Raw genomic sequence first — 10,454 nt, 5'->3', positions numbered from 1 at the left:
TATGGTTTTACTAATTATTAAAAAAAAATTTTTAGAATAAATAAATGAATAAAGTTTTGTCTAGGTGGGAGATTCACACCTACTCACAGCCGAACAACTCCGCTACCGCATTTGATGGTGTATAGTCGGTTATTCTCACCCTTTCTCATCAGCTTTTTGCAAATTATGATCTGACATTCACACCTACTTCCAGTCGAACAGCTCTGCTCCCGCTTTTGATTATGTTTGGTTAGATATTCGAACCTTTTCTTAACTGCTTTTTACAAACTTTGGTCGGACGTTCACAATATCTTGCAGCCGAACACCTCCGCTTCCGCTTTTGATGGTGTATATTCGGGCATACGAACCTTTTCTTACCCGCTTTTTACAAACCAAGGTCGGACTTTCACACCTTCTCTTAGCTGAACAACTCCGCTCCCTCTTTTGATTGTGTACAGTCGGGTAATTTAACCTTTTCTTACCCGCTTTTTACCATCTATGGTCGGACATTCACACCGTCTTACAGCGGAACACCTCCGCTCCCTCTTTTGATGATGTATGGTTAGGCATTCGCACCTTTTCTTACCCATTTTTCAGTAATTATGGGTAGACATTCACACCTTCTTGCAGCTGAACACCTCCTCTCCCGCTTATGATCATGTGCAGTTTGATATTCGAAAATTTTCTTTCATGTTTTCTAGCAATTATTGATGGACATTCAGACCGTCTTGCAGCTGAATACCTCCGCTCCCACTTTTGATGGTGTATAGTCGGGCTTTCGAGCCTTTTCTTCCCCGGTTTTTACAAATTATGGTTGGACATTCAGACCTTCTTGCAGCCGAAAACCTCCACTCCCTCTTTTGATCATACATTGTCGGGCATTCGCACCTTTTCTTACCCGCTTTTTACAAACCATGGTCGGACTTTCACACCTTTTAGTAGCCGAACAACTCCGCTCCCGCTATTGATTGTGTACAGTCGGGTATTTCAACCTTTTCTTACCCGCTTTTTACCAACTATGGTTGGACATTCACACCTTCTTACAGCAGAACACCTCCGCTCCCTGTTTTGATTATGTATGGTTTGACATTCGCACCTTCTCTCACCCGCCTTTTACTATGGTCGGCCATTCACAGCTTCCTCTCCACCATACTTGTATGGTGGGATATTCACACCCACTTGCATCCGAAGACCTCCGCCCCCACTTTTGTTGATATTTAGTCGGTCATTTGCACCTTACCCGCTTTTGGCAAACTATGGCCTTCTTGCAGCCAAACACCTCTGATCTCGCTTTTGATGATGTAAGGTTGGGCATTCAGACCTTGCTTCATCTGCTTTTCACCAAATATAGTCGGACATTCACACCCACTTGCATCCGAAGACCTCCGCCCCAAATTTTGTTGATATTTAGTCGGACATTCGCACCTTACCCGCTTTTGGCAAACTATGGCCTTCTTGCAGCCAAACACCTCTGATCTCGCTTTTGATGATGTAAGGTTGGGCATTCAGACCTTGCTTCACCTGCTTTTCACCAAATATAGTCGGACATTCACACCTTCTTGCAGCCGAAGACCTCCGCCCCAAATTTTGTTGATATTTAGTCGGACATTCGCACCTTACCCGCTTTTGGCAAACTATGGCCTTCTTGCAGCCAAACACCTCTGATCTCGCTTTTGATGATGTAAGGTTGGGCATTCAGACCTTGCTTCACCTGCTTTTCACCAAATATAGTCGGACATTCACACCTTCTTGCAGCCGAACACTTCCGCTCCACCTTTTAGTGTTCTATCACACCTTTTTTTCACCGCATTTTATACATTATGGTTGGAAATTTTCAACCACTCTCATCCGAAGACCTCTCCTCCCGCTTTTGTTAATATATTTGAACTTTAGTTGGACATTCAAACCTTCTTGCAGCTGAACCACCTCCGCTCCCTGTTTTGATCATATATGGTCTGGCAATACTACCTTTTCTTACCCGTTTGTGAGTAATTATGGCTGGACATTCACCCCTACTTGCAGCCGAACACAACCTCTCTCGCTTTTGATGATGTATGGACCGGCATTCTTACCTTTTCTAACACATTTTTCAGCAATTATGGTCGGAGATTCACACCTACTCACAGCCGAACAACTCCGCTCCCGCATTTGATGGTGTATAGTCGGGCATTCTCACCCTTTCTCATCAGCTTTTTGCAAATTATGATCTGACATTCACACCTACTTGCAGTCGAACAGCTTTGCTCCCGCTTTTGATTATGTATGGTTGGATATTCGAACCTTTTCTTAACTGCTTTTTACAAACTTTGGTTGGACGTTCACACCTTCTTGTAGCCGAACACATGCACTCCTGCTTTTGATGATGTATGGTTGGGCATTCGCACCGTCTTACAGCGGAACACCTCCGCTCCCTCTTTTGATGATGTATGGTTAGGCATTCGCACCTTTTCTTACCCATTTTTCAGTAATTATGGGTAGACATTCACACCTTCTTGCAGCTGAACACCTCCTCTCCCGCTTATGATCATGTGCAGTTTGATATTCGAAAATTTTCTTTCATGTTTTCTAGCAATTATTGATGGACATTCAGACCGTCTTGCAGCTGAATACCTCCGCTCCCACTTTTGATGGTGTATAGTCGGGCTTTCGAGCCTTTTCTTCCCCGGTTTTTACAAATTATGGTTGGACATTCAGACCTTCTTGCAGCCGAAAACCTCCACTCCCTCTTTTGATCATACATTGTCGGGCATTCGCACCTTTTCTTACCCGCTTTTTACAAACCATGGTCGGACTTTCACACCTTTTAGTAGCCGAACAACTCCGCTCCCGCTATTGATTGTGTACAGTCGGGTATTTCAACCTTTTCTTACCCGCTTTTTACCAACTATGGTTGGACATTCACACCTTCTTACAGCAGAACACCTCCGCTCCCTGTTTTGATTATGTATGGTTTGACATTCGCACCTTCTCTCACCCGCCTTTTACTATGGTCGGCCATTCACAGCTTCCTCTCCACCATACTTGTATGGTGGGATATTCACACCCACTTGCATCCGAAGACCTCCGCCCCCACTTTTGTTGATATTTAGTCGGTCATTTGCACCTTACCCGCTTTTGGCAAACTATGGCCTTCTTGCAGCCAAACACCTCTGATCTCGCTTTTGATGATGTAAGGTTGGGCATTCAGACCTTGCTTCATCTGCTTTTCACCAAATATAGTCGGACATTCACACCCACTTGCATCCGAAGACCTCCGCCCCAAATTTTGTTGATATTTAGTCGGACATTCGCACCTTACCCGCTTTTGGCAAACTATGGCCTTCTTGCAGCCAAACACCTCTGATCTCGCTTTTGATGATGTAAGGTTGGGCATTCAGACCTTGCTTCACCTGCTTTTCACCAAATATAGTCGGACATTCACACCTTCTTGCAGCCGAAGACCTCCGCCCCAAATTTTGTTGATATTTAGTCGGACATTCGCACCTTACCCGCTTTTGGCAAACTATGGCCTTCTTGCAGCCAAACACCTCTGATCTCGCTTTTGATGATGTAAGGTTGGGCATTCAGACCTTGCTTCACCTGCTTTTCACCAAATATAGTCGGACATTCACACCTTCTTGCAGCCGAACACTTCCGCTCCACCTTTTAGTGTTCTATCACACCTTTTTTTCACCGCATTTTATACATTATGGTTGGAAATTTTCAACCACTCTCATCCGAAGACCTCTCCTCCCGCTTTTGTTAATATATTTGAACTTTAGTTGGACATTCAAACCTTCTTGCAGCTGAACCACCTCCGCTCCCTGTTTTGATCATATATGGTCTGGCAATACTACCTTTTCTTACCCGTTTGTGAGTAATTATGGCTGGACATTCACCCCTACTTGCAGCCGAACACAACCTCTCTCGCTTTTGATGATGTATGGACCGGCATTCTTACCTTTTCTAACACATTTTTCAGCAATTATGGTCGGAGATTCACACCTACTCACAGCCGAACAACTCCGCTCCCGCATTTGATGGTGTATAGTCGGGCATTCTCACCCTTTCTCATCAGCTTTTTGCAAATTATGATCTGACATTCACACCTACTTGCAGTCGAACAGCTTTGCTCCCGCTTTTGATTATGTATGGTTGGATATTCGAACCTTTTCTTAACTGCTTTTTACAAACTTTGGTTGGACGTTCACACCTTCTTGTAGCCGAACACATGCACTCCTGCTTTTGATGATGTATGGTTGGGCATTCGCACCTTTTTTTTGCCCATTTTTCAGGTATTATGGGTGGACATTCACACCTTCTTGCAGTGGAACACCTCCTCTCCCACTTATGATCATGTGTGGTTTGATTTTCGAAAATTTTCTTTCATGTTTTCTAGCAATTATTGATGGACATTTAGACCTTCTTGCATCTGAACACCACCTCTCCCGATTTTGATTATGTATGGACCGGCATTTTTACCTTTTCTAACACATTTTTCAGCAATTATGGTCGGAGATTCACACCTACTCACAGCCGAACAACTCCGCTACCGCATTTGATGGTGTATAGTCGGGCATTCTCACCCTTTCTCATCAGCTTTTTGCAAATTATGATCTGACATTCACACCTACTTCCAGTCGAACAGCTCTGCTCCCGCTTTTGATTATGTTTGGTTAGATATTCGAACCTTTTCTTAACTGCTTTTTACAAACTTTGGTCGGACGTTCACAATATCTTGCAGCCGAACACCTCCGCTTCCGCTTTTGATGGTGTATATTCGGGCATACGAACCTTTTCTTACCCGCTTTTTACAAACCAAGGTCGGACTTTCACACCTTCTCTTAGCTGAACAACTCCGCTCCCTCTTTTGATTGTGTACAGTCGGGTAATTTAACCTTTTCTTACCCGCTTTTTACCATCTATGGTCGGACATTCACACCGTCTTACAGCGGAACACCTCCGCTCCCTCTTTTGATGATGTATGGTTAGGCATTCGCACCTTTTCTTACCCATTTTTCAGTAATTATGGGTAGACATTCACACCTTCTTGCAGCTGAACACCTCCTCTCCCGCTTATGATCATGTGCAGTTTTATATTTGAAAATTTTCTTTCATGTTTTCTAGCAATTATTGATGGACATTCAGACCTTCTTGCAGCTGAACACCTCCGCTCCCACTTTTGATGGTGTATAGTCGGGCTTTCGAGCCTTTTCTTCCCCGGTTTTTACAAATTATGGTTGGACATTCAGACCTTCTTGCAGCCGAAAACCTCCACTCCCTCTTTTGATCATACATTGTCGGGCATTCGCACCTTTTCTTACCCGCTTTTTACAAACCATGGTCGGACTTTCACACCTTTTAGTAGCCGAACAACTCCGCTCCCGCTATTGATTGTGTACAGTCGGGTATTTTAACCTTTTCTTACCAGCTTTTTACCAACTGTACATGTAAGGCAGATGTCAAATTCACCGAAATAGGATCTAAGGGTATTCGGCCAATCGAGCCGTAGCAGCTTCGGTAAAAGAGTATAAGTTGAAGAGTTTGTGAATAAAGGTGTGCGCACACATAGTGAGCTGTAGGAAAATAGGCAGGGAGCAATGCCGGCTGGGGTATATGTTCTTGTATGTTGTCTGACTGTTTGATTTGAATGTGTTGTGTAAGTGTCCTGTTGAATGTTTGGGCTTTGACACTTCACTGTGGTTGTTAACTGTGTGGTGTGTCCTGAAATGTTATATGTTTGGGCTGTGTGACATGCTTAATGCTTGTCAGTAGCTACCCACTTATTCATATATAGCAACTGACAACATAAGAAGTCTGGACATACTTTGATAGTAGTTGTAGAAGTATCCTTATTGATAATAGATAAACTAATTCATAGTGATAGAACAGTAGATGAACAGGTGCCTGCACGTCTCACGAAAATAAAATGGGTGTATGATTGCTGACGACAGAGCAATACCGCCAAACTTATGAGTTCTTGTGGCAAACTTGATTCAGTGTCTTGACGTGTATACGCTGTTTCGCTGACTTGATTGTCACAAGAAACAAAGTGTGTTTGATAAGATCCGACCATTTTATTACGGGAGGATCAGTATGTATGGATTCTGATGTGACTGATAAACCCATTCGTATCTTAAGCATAATCTAATACGTGAGACAACGCCCTGGCACACAATCAAAAAAAAAAAGAGAGAGCGGTTTTGTGTCCCCACAGTCCATAATGTAGAAAAGAGAGAAAAAAGCCTTTCTGATTTGGTGTGTGTGCTCATAGTGCAGAGTATAGAGAAAAGAGAGAAAAGAAAGCCGTTTTGGTGTCACGGGTGTCGTGACTTACACACACACATTTCTAAATTGAGAAAGGAAATTATTTTAGAGGAAGCACTAGAGTTTAGATCCCACAATTGTTGATAGGCATTCATTTATTTCTTCACTTCTGATGAAGTTTCAACAATAAACAACAAACTTTGTATTATGAGAAAGAACCAGACTCATTCTTCAGGAATCCGAAAATAAGCACGAATTCGGATTCTCCTATAAAACGAATTAATTAACTCAAACCAAGTTAAGACTGCTTTGTCCTTCATATTTATTCATGTCTAATCAAGTTTCAACGATAAACAACGTTGTACTTTGTAGAATGAGAAAGAACTTCTTCAGCAATAAGCATCTCTCGACATATGACGAAATACAGATTTTGCTATAAAATTAATTTCTTCTATCAGCGTGACTTAAAACTGTTTGTCCTCCTTATTTATCCACTTCAAATCAAGTTTCAACAATTAAAAAAAAAATTGTAGTTTGAGAAAGAACAACTTAATCTTCAGCAATCAGTATAAAAAGAGGGTAACAAAAGGTGCAAATGCCAACCATACATCACTAAAAGGTGGAGCGGAAGTATTCAGCTGCAAGTAGGTGTGAATGTTCGACCATAATTTGTAAAAAGTGGGTAAGAAAAGGTTCGAATGCCCGACTAAATATTAACAAAAGCGGGTGGAGAGGTCTTCGGATGAGAGTGGGTGAGAATTTCCTACCATACAAGTATGGTGGAGAGGAAGCTGTGATTGGCCGACAATAGTAAAAAGCAGGTGAGAAAAGGTGCGAATGTCAAAACATACATGATCAAAACAGGGAGCGGAGGTGTTTGGCTGCGACAAGGTGTGAATGTCCACCCATAATTAATGAAAAACGGGCAACAAGTAGGTTCGAATGCCCAACCATACATCATCAAAAGCAGGAGTGGATGTGTTCGGCTTCAAGAAGGTATGAATGTCCATCAATAATTGCTATAAAACATGAAAGAAAATTTTCGAATATCAAACCGCACATAATCATAAGCGGGAGAGGAGGTGTTCCGCTGCAAGAAGGTGTGAATATCCACCCATAATTACTGAAAAATGGGTAAGAAAAGGTGCGAATGCCCAACCATACATCATCAAAAGCAGGAGTGGATGTGTTCGGCTACAAGAAGGTTTGAATGTCCGACCATAGTTTGTAAAAAGCGGGTAAGAACAGGTTTGTATGCCCGACTGTACACAATCAAAAGAGGGAGCGGAGTTGTTCAGCTACAAGAAGGTGTGAAAGTCCGACCATGGTTTGTAAAAAGCGGGTAAGAACAGGTTCGTATGCCCGAATATACACCATCAAGTGCGGGAGCGGAGGTGTTCGGCTGTGAGTAGGTGTGAATCTCCAACCATAATTGCTGAAAAATGTGTTAGAAAAGGTAAGAATGCCGGTCCATACATCATCAAAAGCGGGAGAGGTGGTGTTCGGCTGCAAGTAGGTGTGAATGTCCAGCCATAATTACTCACAAATGAGTAAGAAAAGGTAGTATTGCCAGACCATACATGATCAAAACAGGGAGCGGAGGTGGTTAAGCTGCAAGAAGGTGTTAATGTCCGACTAAAGTTTGTAAAAAGCGGGTAAGAAAAGGTGCGAATGCCCGACAATGTATGATCAAAAGAGAGAGCGGAGGGGTTCGGCTGCAAGGTCTGAATGTCCAACCATAATTTGTAAAAACCGGCTAAGAAAAGGCTCGAAAGCCCGACTATACATCATCAAAAGCGGAAGCGGAGGTGTTCAGCTGCAAGAAGGTGTGAATGTTTGACTAAAGTTTGTAAAAAGCTGGTAAGACAAGGAGCGATGTCCCGACATTGTATGATCAAAAGCGGGAGCGGAGGTGTCCAGCTGTGAGTAGGTGTGAATGTCCGACCATAATTGCAGAAAAATGTGTTAGAAAAGGTAAGAATACTGGACCATACATCATCAAAAGCGGGAGAGGTGGTGTTCGGCTGCAAGAAGGTGTGAAAGTCCAACAATGGTTTGTAAAAAACGGGTAATAAAAGGTTCGAATGCCCGAATATACATCATCAAAAGCGGAAGCGGAGGTGTTCGGATGCAAGAAGGTGTGAACGTCCGACCAAAGTTTGTAAAAAGCAGTGAAAAGCGAGAAAAAGCTTTTCGTGAGTTCTGCATGATTTGGGATTTTGCTTATAAAATGCATTACTTCACTCAAACTATGTTAAAACTGATTTGTCCTTCATATTTACCATGTCTAGAAAGATTTAAACAAAAAAACAACGTTGTACTTTGCAGTAAAAGAAAGAGCAAATCTAAAGTTTCAGGAATCCGAGTATAAGCCTGCTTTCATGAGTTCTGCACGATTTCGGATTTTGCTATAAAATGAATTGCTTTGCTCAAACCAAGTTAAAACTGCTTTGTCCTTCCATATTCATCAATGTCTAGATCGACTTCAACAAAGAAAAACATTGGACTTTGCAGTAGAAGAAGTTGAAATCCATCTACACATTGATAAATATGAAGGACAAAGCAGTTCCCACTTGCCCATAAGAAAATAAGCTTATTCTCGGATTCCTGATCCTTCAGTTTTGCTCTTTCTTCTACTGCAAAATACAATGTTGTTCTTTGTTGAAGTCGATCTAGACATTGATAAATATGAAGGAAAAAGCAGTTTTAACTTGGTTTGAGTGAATGAATTCATTTTATACATAAAATCCGAAATCGTGCAGAACTCCTCAAAAGGGGCGTATGGCTTAATCACAAGTGTGGCTCTTTCTCATTCAGGGTAGTATGAGGAAGTTTATGCTTGAAATATATGTAGAAATGGGTACATATGAAGGACAAAGCAGTGTTAACTTAGTTTGAGTGAAGGAATTCATTTTATACATAAAATCCCAAATCATGCAAAACGTATGAAAAGAAGCTTATTCTCGGATTCCTGATCCTTCAGTTTTGCTCTTTCTTCTACTGCAAAATACAATGTTGTTCTTTGTTGAAGTCGATCTAGACATTGATAAATATGAAGGAAAAAGCAGTTTTAACTTGGTTTGAGTGAATGAATTAATTTTATACATAAAATCCGAAATCGTGCAGAACTCATGAAAATAAGCTTATTCTCGGATTCCTAAAACTTTTGATTTGCTCTTTCTTTTATTGCAAAGTACAACGTTGTTTTTTTGTTTAAATCTATCGAGACATTGATAAATATGAAGGTAAAAGCCGTTTTAACATAGTTTGAGTGAAGGAATGAATTTTATAGATAAAATCCCAAACCATGCAGAACTCCTCAAAAGGGGCGTATGGCTTAATCACAAGTGTGGCACTTTCTCATTCAGGGTAGTATGAGGAAGTTTATGCTTGAAATATATGTAGAAATGGGTACATATGAAGGACAAAGCAGTGTTAACTTAGTTTGCGTGAAGGAATTCATTTTATACATAAAATCCGAAATCGTGCAGAACTCATGAAAATAAGCTTATTCTCGGATTCCTAAAACTTTTGATTTGCACTTTCTTTTACTGCAAAGTACAACGTTGTTTTTTGTTGAAATCTATCTAGACATTGATAAATACCAGCCGAAACTCTGCTGCCGCTTTTGATAATTTATGGTTTGATAATTCTTACCTTTTCTTACCCGCTTTTTACAAATTATGATCTTACATTCACACCTACTTGCAGTCGAACACCTTCTCATCCACTTATGATCATGTGCGGTTGGGCTTTCGCACCTTTTCTTACCCATTTTTCAGTAATTATGGGTGGACATTCAGACCTTCTTGCAGCCGAAAACCTCCGCTCCTCTTTTGATCATACATTGTCGGGCATTCACACCTTGTCTTACCCGCTTTTTACAAACTTTAGTCGGACATTCAAACCTTATTGCAGCTGAACCACCTCCGCTCCCTGTTTTGATCATATATGGTCTGGCAATAGTACCTTTTCTTACCCGTTTGTGAGTAATTATGGCTGGACATTCACACCTACTTGCAGCCGAACACAACCTCTCCCGCTTTTCATGATATATGGTCCGGCATTCTTACCTTTTCTAACACATTTTTCAGCAATTATGGTCGGACATTCACACCTACTCACAGACGAACACCTCCGCTCCCACATTTGATAGTGTATAGTCGGGCATTCTCACCCTTTCTCAACAGCTTTTTGCAAATTATGATCTGACATTCACACCTACTTGC

The sequence above is a fragment of the Leuresthes tenuis genome, unplaced genomic scaffold (assembly GCF_036924035.1).
Source record: "Leuresthes tenuis unplaced genomic scaffold, fLeuTen1.0.hap1 SCAF_12, whole genome shotgun sequence".
Taxonomy (NCBI): domain Eukaryota; kingdom Metazoa; phylum Chordata; class Actinopteri; order Atheriniformes; family Atherinopsidae; genus Leuresthes; species Leuresthes tenuis.
This window is presented reverse-complemented; position numbering follows the sequence as displayed.